We start from the raw sequence: 11597 nt of genomic DNA on the forward strand, positions 1-11597 counted from the left end.
TTAGTTTTCACCCAGTTTAAGGCAGGCAAACTGGTTGGCCATTTGTGGTGTTTTTGCTATACAGTGTGTGTTCCTGCCAGTGCTTTGGGCAGATATATCCTTGCCACAACCCTTGCCATCCATCAGAGGGCTAAGCTCCTGCACACCCTCACTGGCCTTCAGACCTCGGTTGGCAACATCCTGGTAGAGGAGAGAGTGAACAGATAAGATACTGTCCCAACAAAATATGCAAGTTATTGCATTAAGCACAAATAAGGAACTCATCTGTGAATTATGGTGTGAATGGATGCAAATACACATGTAGGTTAGATGCATGGCTTACCTAGGGAACCTGGCATAAACAGATGATATTTTCAGCTTCGTTGTCTACTGTGAAGAGCATAGCAGCAGTCTGGGGGGACTGGGTCTTCAGCAGCTTCAGAGACTCATTCAGAGCCTGGGACAGAGAGATGCAGACAAACACCAGGTTAGAATTACACTCCTGATTATAATTGATGGATCTCTGTGCTGTGTTGTGGTATTGTAGTTTTTGGGATGCCTTAGAAAGGATGCTATTGTTACCTTGGCAGAGACTCCATTTTCCATCTCCATGACTACCAGCGGCTGGTTAGGACTGCTGTCAATCATCTCCTTGGTCTTTTCAAGAACCTGGGGGAGGAGAGCACATAGCAATGAAATACCAGCTCAACCATGAAAAATAATACTTATAGAATGGCCCTGGAATCAATTTTCTGACATGTACTAATCCCTTCACACAGTCATAAAACCTCTATCAACCCCTCTTAGCCTAGACCTGCCCCCCCGCGCTCTCTCATCCTCTTCTGGACATCAGCCTTGTTGGAACAGTCCAGGTCATCCATGGTCTTCTTCAGTCCCTTCAAAGCCTCCCTCATCTCATCTTTCTCCCACTGGGAGATCACCGCTATGCCCAGAGACTGCAACAACACAGTGACTTGGTAATACGTGCTTGAAAATATTGCATTCTGTGAGGAGGAGAAAATAATGACAGGCGCCTTGGGGTGACATATTGTATAACAGTTATAGGGAGATAGGCGGAATGTTAAGGCGCAATGGTGTTGTTTGCCAAAGAAGAAGCAAAGCAGCCCAGGAATGCGAAAATTAAACAATAGACAAAAGGCCTGAGATCAATAACACCTGAAACCATAGATCTGTGTAAATACAAACTTGATCAAACAGAAAATAACATACCCCTACTCATCATGAATCAATCTTCTCTGTGCGTCGCACCGCTCCTGTGCTCAGAGCACCCTTGGCGGTGAAGTCAAAGTGCAGGCGGTCAGGAGCCACCAGGGAGCCACGCTGGTCAGCCTCTCCCAGGACCCCCCGCAGGGTAACGTTCAGGATGTGGGTGGCAGTGTGGTTACTCATGACGGGCCTATGACCAGCCTGGGAGAGAGGCGGTGAAGGGTGGACAAAAGAGAGACATGTAATGAATTTATTTCAATACCAAGTCAGTTGAGAAAATATCTCAAAACTGAGTCCTAAAATGTACCTTTGAGTGATGTAATACCTCGTACACGTGCAGGATGACACAGTCGCCCACCTCCAGAGTGCCACAAACCGTTCCTACAAGCAGCACGTATCCACCATGAACCTGAGTGTTCTTCACTGTGAACTCCATCCTCTGAGGAAGGGAGTAAAATGTGGTGTGATATGGACCTCTCCTCACTGTGGCTTGACCTTACATTGTTTCAAAGGTTTGATATGCTTTTTTACACAATTACGGCCATAGTTAGATTGTCCTGTCCTTACGTCATCTCCAGAGTCGTCCTTCCTCAGCATGTAGCCCCCGTTAAAGCTCAGTCCTCCCTGCTCAGCATAGAAGGAGGTATGGTCCAGCAGAACCCCACACTCCTGCCCTGTCGTTACCTCATCCACGAAGGCACGCTCCCTTCTCAGAGCCAGCACTGTCCCCACAGCCTGCTCAAACTGTGGGACAACCACAGAAACATATAAAGAGATTAAAACACTGACACAAGCAAGAAACTGATTTGAATAAATATCAAGCAAACCATCTTTGAGTTGGTGAATGAAATTGAGTTGATTTTGTTTGTGTCCATATTTGCCGCTGTTGTCAGCACTGTAGCTGTACTTGGGTGAGTCGTCAGCACTGTAGCTGTACTTGGGTGAGTCGTCAGCACTGTAGCTGTACTTGGGTGAGTCGTCAGTAGCAGCGATGCCCTGATTGCATACGTCCTCGGTGGCATAGATGTCCAGCATGATGTGGTCCTCTTCCCCAGAGCCCTTCCCTGGGACATGGAGGAGAAAGCCTTAGCCCAAATCCCCAATCTCAGATCTATTTCCATTGCAAAAAAACTGCAACTAACTTTACTCTAATGCTGGATCAGTCATTCATTATGCTGAAACATCATACTCATTCTTTAGATAGAAAGCCAACTTGCATGTTTAGCACTGATACAGTGCCTTGCGAAAGTATTCGGCCCCCTTGAACTTTGCGACCTTTTGCCACATTTCAGGCTTCAAACATAAAGATATAAAACTGTATTTTTTTGTGGAGAATCAACAACAAGTGGGACACAATCATGAAGTGGAACGACATTTATTGGATATTTCAAACTTTTTTAACAAATCAAAAACTGAAAAATTGGGTGTGCAAAATTATTCAGCCCCCTTAAGTTAATACTTTGTAGCACCACCTTTTGCTGCGATTACAGCTGTAAGTCGCTTGGGGTATGTCTCTATCAGTTTTGCACATCGAGAGACTGACATTTTTTCCCATTCCTCCTTGCAAAACAGCTCGAGCTCAGTGAGGTTGGATGGAGAGCATTTGTGAACAGCAGTTTTCAGTTCTTTCCACAGATTCTCGATTGGATTCAGGTCTGGACTTTGACTTGGCCATTCTAACACCTGGATATGTTTATTTTTGAACCATTCCATTGTAGATTTTGCTTTATGTTTTGGATCATTGTCTTGTTGGAAGAAAAATCTCCGTCCCAGTCTCAGGTCTTTTGCAGACTCCATCAGGTTTTCTTCCAGAATGGTCCTGTATTTGGCTCCATCCATCTTCCCATCAATTTTAACCATCTTCCCTGTCCCTGCTGAAGAAAAGCAGGCCCAAACCATGATGCTGCCACCACCATGTTTGACAGTGGGGATGGTGTGTTCAGCTGTGTTGCTTTTACGCCAAACATAACGTTTTGCATTGTTGCCAAAAAGTTCAATTTTGGTTTCATCTGACCAGAGCACCTTCTTCCACATGTTTGGTGTGTCTCCCAGGTGGCTTGTGGCAAACTTTAAACGACACTTTTTATGGATATCTTTAAGAAATGGCTTTCTTCTTGCCACTCTTCCATAAAGGCCAGATTTGTGCAATATACGACTGATTGTTGTCCTATGGACAGAGTCTCCCACCTCAGCTGTAGATCTCTGCAGTTCATCCAGAGTGATCATGGGCCTCTTGGCTGCATCTCTGATCAGTCTTCTCCTTGTATGAGCTGAAAGTTTAGAGGGACGGCCAGGTCTTGGTAGATTTGCAGTGGTCTGATACTCCTTCCATTTCAATATTATCGCTTGCACAGTGCTCCTTGGGATGTTTAAAGCTTGGGAAATCTTTTTGTTTCCAAATCCGGCTTTAAACTTCTTCACAACAGTATCTCGGACCTGCCTGGTGTGTTCCTTGTTCTTCATGATGCTCTCTGCGCTTTTAACGGACCTCTGAGACTATCACAGTGCAGGTGCATTTATACGGAGACTTGATTACACACAGGTGGATTGTATTTATCATCATTAGTCATTTAGGTCAACATTGGATCATTCAGAGATCCTCACTGAACTTCTGGAGAGAGTTTGCTGCACTGAAAGTAAAAGGGCTGAATAATTTTGCACGCCCAATTTTTCAGTTATTGATTTGTTAAAAAAGTTTGAAATATCCAATAAATGTCATTCCACTTCATGATTGTGTCCCACTTGTTGTTGATTCTTCACAAAAAAATACAGTTTTATATCTTTATGTTTGAAGCCTGAAATGTGGCAAAAGGTCGCAAAGTTCAAGGGGGCCGAATACTTTCGCAAGGCACTGTATCATATGGCTTTATTGAAGTGATTTTGACCTTCACTCCTATATGGAAAGGAGCCTTTCAGTATGAATTACCACTGCAATGTGATGGATCTGTAATGTACTGTAAATACTGATTTATCTAATCAGCAGAGCAAGGCACTTCTCACTTAATAGTGCAATGCTGACTGAGAAATGCTGACAGAGAGGAAAGCATTCCTGTCTTTGTACATCTGCAAATCAGTACTCAAGACAGGCAAATGCAGATATTCACATAAACTCCCATGCCAATCCAAGGCTCTATCTTTTCTACTGGTCACCATTTCTCCAACATCCTCCTCTGTAACGTCCACCTTCATCCCCCTCTCCTCAGCGAAGAGGGCAGTGAGATCCACTGGGGAAACCTTATGTGTTGTACAGCAACCAGGCTGTGTCACCTACACAGGGAGAGAAAACTTAAATGTTTCTAATTGATCCCATATTCTAATGTGGCCCTTCAGTACCAGGGATGGTCTTGCTCTCTCCCAGACTGGATCTTTCTGTCCAGGATCTTTCGCCCCCTGCTGAGTGTCTTGAGGAACTGCTCCTCCTCCTCATTGACTATATCCTTCACCATGTCATGGTCCTTCTTCAGCTCAGGGAAGTCATCACCTTGGAGAGAGGGGACAGCAGAGGAAGACAGGTAAGGGAGGATGACTAAGAGGGAGAGAGAGATATAGATAGTTAATAACATGAAGAGTAGGAGTGGGATGAGATTTCATACTAGGGACTCTACCACCACATCAACTAAGGTGGCAAAGAAGCCTCTCTGAGCACCCAGCTTCTCGTGAGAGCAACACAACTGCACACAAACAGCGGGAGAGGGTTAACATGTCCACATTAACAGACTGATGTTCAGACGAGCATAGATCAAAGACAGCCAGACAGTTAAAAGGGCACCCTCTCCCCGTGTTGTCTGGCCTGCCCTCATCAGAGAGGGCGATGGTGATGGTGTGGGCGTGGTCAGCCAGGACACAGTAGGCCATGTCAATGCCATTTACGTCCTCAGCACCAACCGTTCCTGTGTAGTCCCTGGCTCCTGTGCCCTGTTTGGAACAAACACAGTGGTACAGTCAGCAAGGTCATTCAGAGGGCAGAGAACACACGATTCAATAAATAATGACTGGCAGTGGTGCTTGCCTTCTGGATGGCCTGGAAGTAGGGGATGAACAGGTCTGTGTCATAGTTGGACCAGACGCTCCAGACCCATGCCTGTATCAACACCTCATAGGCAGGGGATTCAGCTCTGTCTCAGACTCCCTGGTGAGGAGGGGGAAACAGGTTCAGTGACATCATAATGCTTGTATGTGACTATGTGGGCATCTGCATATGTTTATTTTATTTTAATTTCACCTTTATTTAACCAGGTAGGCTAGTTGAGAACAAGTTCTCATTTGCAACTGCGACCTGGCCAAGATAAAGCATAGCAGTGTGAACAGACAACACAGAGTTACACATGGAGTAAACCATTAACAAGTCAATAACACAGTAGGGAAAAAAAGAGAGTCTATATACATTGTGTGCAAAAGGCATGAGGAGGTAGGCGAATAATTACAATTTTGCAGATTAACACTGGAGTGATAAATGATCAGATGGTCATGTACAGGTAGAGATATTGGTGTGCAAAAGAGCAGAAAAGTAAATAAATATAAACAGTATGGGGATGAGGTAGGTAAAATTGGGTGGACTATTTACTGCAGCGATCGGTTAGCTGCTCAGATAGCAGATGTTTGAAGTTGGTGAGGGAGATAAAAGTCTCCAACTTCAGCGATTTTTGCAATTACTAATTGAGCATATGTAAACTTCTGACCCACTGGGAACGTGATGAAAGAAATTAAAGCTGAAATAAATACTTCTCTCTACTATTATTCTGACATTTCACATTCTTAAAATAAATTGGTGATTCTAACTGACCTAAAACAGGGATTTTTTACTAGGATTAAATGTCAGGAATTGTGAAAAACTGAGTTTAAATGTATTTGGCTAAGGTGTATGTAAACTTCTGTCTTCAACTGTAGGTATGCACGTCAGCTTTGACATTGGTTTTGCACATTGGCGTTAAACTAGACATCGAGCCAATGCCAATGTTGGCAGTTATAGCTAATATCGTCCGATTCTGATATGTTCACCTATATATCGTGCCTCCCTAAATATTCTATTTATTAGTGTTGCACCATTATTTTTTACATAAAAACCACATATACCATTTCAGTATCATGTCTTAAGAGTGATAGACAGTGCCATCACCGTAATATATAAGTCCACTGAGACAGGCGTAAATCAGACAGGTGTCTTGTGCACCATGAAAAAAATTTAAAAAAATTGCGACTGTTCAAAAGAGACCAGGCCGGGATTTGAGAAGTCAATAAGAGAAGTGAAAAATTCTTCCTTAGTTGTTCAATTTCTCTAAACTAAAGGCACAACCTAGATTCGAGCCAATGTCCTAAGCAGTTGAACATTTTTATTACTCCAACCACGTGAGTGACAAACGTATTCAGTTTTGTCAAAAATAGCCTTGTATCGAAGGAGTGCCTTGGATTTGAGGACCTGCACATGCACAGTTTGGCGCTAGATGAACGTTCGACCCGATGACGCGTTCTACGCATAGTTGCGGTGGAGAAGTCAATTGAACTTCCTTCAAAGCCATGGTATGCGTTTCGCCGAGCATCTCAGCCCGGAAGACATAGAAAGAAGGAACAAGTTGTGGCCAACGATCAAGATAGCACGAAGTGAGGGGAAGGCTGCTTACTTCGTCGGAGGACGAGGTTTCATCAACGGTTCAGAAATCCATGTTCCTCCCTAAAATATCACCAGAAGGAACAGGTTGATGGTTTCAGCCATGGTATTCTCATTTTCCTTATGTGGTTTACCTAACAAGCATCAAGTGACTATTTTACAGGAATACTCAGGAATTTAAATTCATTAGTTTGTTCTTGTATGACCAGAAGACCTATTTTGTTTACAAAATTACGAAGAAGATTGAAAGCTGAATTTATGTTTTATGTATACAGTAACCAAGATACTGTTTTAAATGGCATACAGGTCTGCTCTGACTTTACACGGTTATTATTCTATTTAGTTATTAATACTTATTTCCAAAAAAGGTCTTAAGAACGTTTATATGTAAAACATTTTGTTATTCAATTATTTTATGATCAGTTTTCATATGTACTTAAAATAGTAGGTATCCTTTTATTTAAATTATTATTTGTTGTTTTATTTCTCAGAATAGTTCCTGATTACACTAAAGAGGGTTTTTTAGTCTCTCTTACTACAAGAACCCATGGTTTGGTCTTGAACATAATTTCCAGTTGAGTTGAATTTCAAAGGTTATGGAATAAGCTATTTTCACTTTAAATTGACTTAAATGGTGCAGATCTCGGTTCCTTATCGTTTACGTTCACTGCTCCTACGTCTTTGACTCATCCTACTACAGTTTGTACTTTTATATAATCTTTGTTGTTTTGTCTTTGTCTATATTATCTCTTAATGCTAGGGGGTTACGAAACAGTGTGAAGCGCAAGGCCTTATTTTTATTTGCTAAACAATTTCGAACAGATTTTTGCTTTTTTCAAGAGTCTCACTCAATTTTGGCTGATGCCAACTTCTGGAGGTCACAGTGGGGCAACGATATTTGGCTTTCCCATGGATCTGAACGCTCTGCTGGTGTCACTACAATGAAAAATACCTTTGGTGGTAATATTCTACACTCGGAATGTGACCCCTTTGGTCACTTTATTTGTCTTGTGATCAGTTACAATGACATTACACTCATTACTGTAAACTTCTACGGGTACACCAAACATGAGAATGATGAGTTGCTTGAATCTATAGAGAGACATATACTTCATTGGTTATCTAAATTTCCCAATTCGTTATTACTGATAGGAGGGGACTTTAACATTACAATAGATAATTCAACTGATAGATGGCCCCCAGGTAGGCCAACCAATCAGAATTTGGGTTTAATACTTTTTATGGAAAAGTTTGATCTTACTGATAGAGGTTGGAGAGAGAGGTTTCCGGCCGAAAGATCATTCGCTTGGAGTAACAAAACAGGCTCCAGACAATCCAGAATAGATTTTTGGCTTATATCCAAATGTATTGATAGTGAGTGTGTTACTACAAATATTTGTACTACTCCCCTCACAGACCATAGGGCTATTTACATTGATATCAAAATATTTACCCCCGATACTAACCTTGGTAGAGCATCCTACTGGAAGATAATTAGCTCATTATTAAATAATTATATAGTTACATTTGAGGTTAAAGATCTGCTCTCACACTTTTGGGAAAAGGCTTGTGAAGAAAAATCTTATTGCAAGAACTGGGAGCTCTTTAAATTTGAGGTGTCTAAATATCTTAGAAAATATGGCAGTAATCTTGCTAAGACCAGAAGAGCCGAGGAGGAAAAGGTGATCATTAAGATAACTTCCCTTTCTCAGAGGTCCCCAGCTGACCTCTTGGGGGAGGAGAAGATGGAACTAATTGAGTTACAAAATAAACTGGATAACATATATAAATTAAAAGCAGGAGCCTTTATTAGATCTCGGAAAAAATGGATTGAGGAGGGAGAACAGAATTCATCCTATTTCTTTAGACTTGAGAAATTTCACTCTAAAAATAACACTATCCATAAGTTAAACATTGATGGTGTTATTACAGATGACCAAAAATTAATTGCTAAATACTGCAGCAATTTTTACAGAAAATTGTATAGCTCTACGTACTGTCAGGAATCCACAGATGTGTTTTTTAACTCACTGAATAATGTTCACTCTATCAGTGATATAGAATCTAAACAGTGTGATGAACCCATCAAAGTTGAAGAGATTATAGAGTCTATCAAACATCTAAAGAACAATAAATCACCAGGTGTTGATGGAATTACATCAGAATTTTACAAATTATTTTCTGAACAAGTAGCTCCCTTCCTATTTGAAGTCTTTTTAGAGAGTATTAAAAACAATGTTCTCCCTCCTACAATGAGTCAGGGGTTAATATCAATGATACCTAAACCTAAAAAAGAAGTGCTGCTCATCGATAACTGGCGTCCAATTTGTCTTCTTAATAATGACTATAAGATATTAGCCTTACTACTTGCAAAAAGAATTAAAGAAGTCCTGGATGCAATCATTGATGAAACACAGTCTGGCTTCATGAGGAACAGACATATTTCTAACAATGTCAGACTAGTATTAGACGTACTTGACTACTCAGACCTAATAACTGAGGATAGCTTCATACTATTTTTAGATTTTTATAAAGCATTTGACACAGTAGAACATCAGTTTCTCTTCCACTCCCTTGAGAGACTTGGCTTTGGGGATTTTTTCTGTAAGGCTATTAAGACTCTCTATGCAAATGGTAACAGCTCTATCAAATTGAAATATGGCACCTCACCTAGATTTGAGTTAAAGAGAGGAATTAGGCAAGGTTGTCCTATCTCTCCGTACCTGTTTTTATTAATCACCCAACTTCTTGCAAATTCTTTAAATAATAGTCCTGTACAAGGTATCTCCATAGCTGGTAAAGAAATTATTATAAGCCAGCTGGCTGACGATACTACACTTTTTCTGAAAGACGCTAACCAAATTCCCATATCGATCAATGTGATACAATCCTTTTCCAAAGCGTCTGGTCTATATCTTAACATTAAGAAATGTGAACTCATGGCTGTCAAAGATTGTGTGACCTTCATATTATGGTATTCCAGTAAAAGAAGAACTTACATATTTAGGCATAACCATTACAAAGGATCAGAAGTCTAGAGGCTTTCTAAATTTTAACCCTCTTATTAAAAAAACCCAGAAGAAACTAAATAAATGGCTACAGAGGGACCTATCTTTAAAAGGTAGAGTCCTAATAACCAAGGCTGAAGGTATCTCTAGACTAACATATGGTGCGCTATCTTTATATCTTGACCGTAAAATAAGCAAGGAGATAGACCAGATGCTTTTCAACTTTCTTTGGAGAAACCGAATTTTCTGTTTTTTTTCTCCACACAGATATTATATATGGAATAATCGGGATATATTGTATAAAAATACCTCTCTGTTTTTAGAATATTGGTTCCGAAATAATATCCTATTGGTGAGCCAACTGGTAAATGCAGAGGGTCTTTTACTCAGTTATAAAGAATTCTTATCACTTTACAAGGTCCCTGTAACACCTAAAGATTTTGCAATTGTTTTAGATGCCATTCCCTCAGGTGTTGCTATGTTATTCAGGAACATGTCAAGACCTGACCCTCAGAACCTACCTTCTGTTGACCCTGTTGACTCATCAGTAGGAAAGATTTGTTTCTCTTTTGGTCCATTCAACAACAGAGCGATACGATCCTTGTTTCAGCAGGATGTTGTATCTTATGTCATGCCTTATTGGAATGGATTTATTGATAATATCTGTTGGAAAAAAGTTTGGATGTTGCCACACACATACCTACTTGTTAACAAAATTAAGGAAGTTTCCTTTAAAATTATTCATAAATATTATCCTGCCAACCACTATATGAAGAAGTTTAAGGAAAACATAAACTCAAATTGCTCCTTTTGTAATGACCACCCAGAAACAGTTGTGCATCTTTTTTGGCATTGTGTTCATGTAAGAAAACTCTGGCAAGACATCAGTAGGTTTATAATTGAACACATTTATGAAGATTTTACACTATTGTGGAGAGATGTACTGTTTGGATTCTTTACATACAATAGAAATAAGCGGAATAATTTTTATGTAATTAATTTCATTATTCTTTTGGCCAAATTTCATATACACAAATGTAAATTTACAAACAGAAAACCACATTTTCGTACCCTACAACAAGAAATTGAACTGTATTTTAAGACAGTTAAATGCTCTACTAACAAAAAAGCTGTTAGAATTGTAAGTATATGCATGTCCCTTAAGGTCCTTGTGTAATTGTAATGTGATATTGTACCCCCTAGCTCGATTGTCTATTGTTTGTAATCTATGTATGCTTGTGTTCCCTCATGTGATTTATGTATTGATTTGAAATTAATAAAAAAATAAATAAAAAAAAATTAAAAAAATAAAAAAATATTTAAAAAAAAAAAAGTCAATTGAACTCGACCAAAACAATGGAATTGCCATGGAAACACGTGGGGGAAAGAGCTGTGGGGGGAACGATACTGAGTCTCCTCATTGCCCCCCTGCAAAATTAGATGACATTTAGGCTATTGTTTATATGTGTATTTCACACTATGTTGAGGTAAAAATCAGAGTATATTGATTGTATGGGGATGTCAACCCTAACACATGCTCTTGTCATCGTTACCATCAACTGAATTACAGTTACAAACTAATTTGATTACAGCCACTGATTTCGGTATGCTAGCTGTGCTAACCAGCTTATGTGAACGGGAGTTAGCATTTAGTAGTCACTTCTTCTTAACCTGAATAGAGACCGCTTCTACATGTTATGCAACGAAAACAGCCAAACATATCCAAATTGGACTTACAGTGCATTCATTAAGAATTCAGAACCCTTCCATTTTCCACA

General features: G+C 40.1%; 1 pseudogene; it reads right to left on the minus strand.

Moving 5' to 3' along the window:
- LOC139371289 (alanine--tRNA ligase, cytoplasmic-like) lies at positions 1 to 6293 on the minus strand (annotated as a pseudogene).
- Between the last annotated feature and the right edge of the window lie 5304 nt (positions 6294 to 11597).

This window comes from Oncorhynchus clarkii, chromosome 1 (assembly GCF_045791955.1).
Source record: "Oncorhynchus clarkii lewisi isolate Uvic-CL-2024 chromosome 1, UVic_Ocla_1.0, whole genome shotgun sequence".
In the NCBI taxonomy this organism is placed as follows: Eukaryota; Metazoa; Chordata; class Actinopteri; order Salmoniformes; family Salmonidae; genus Oncorhynchus; species Oncorhynchus clarkii.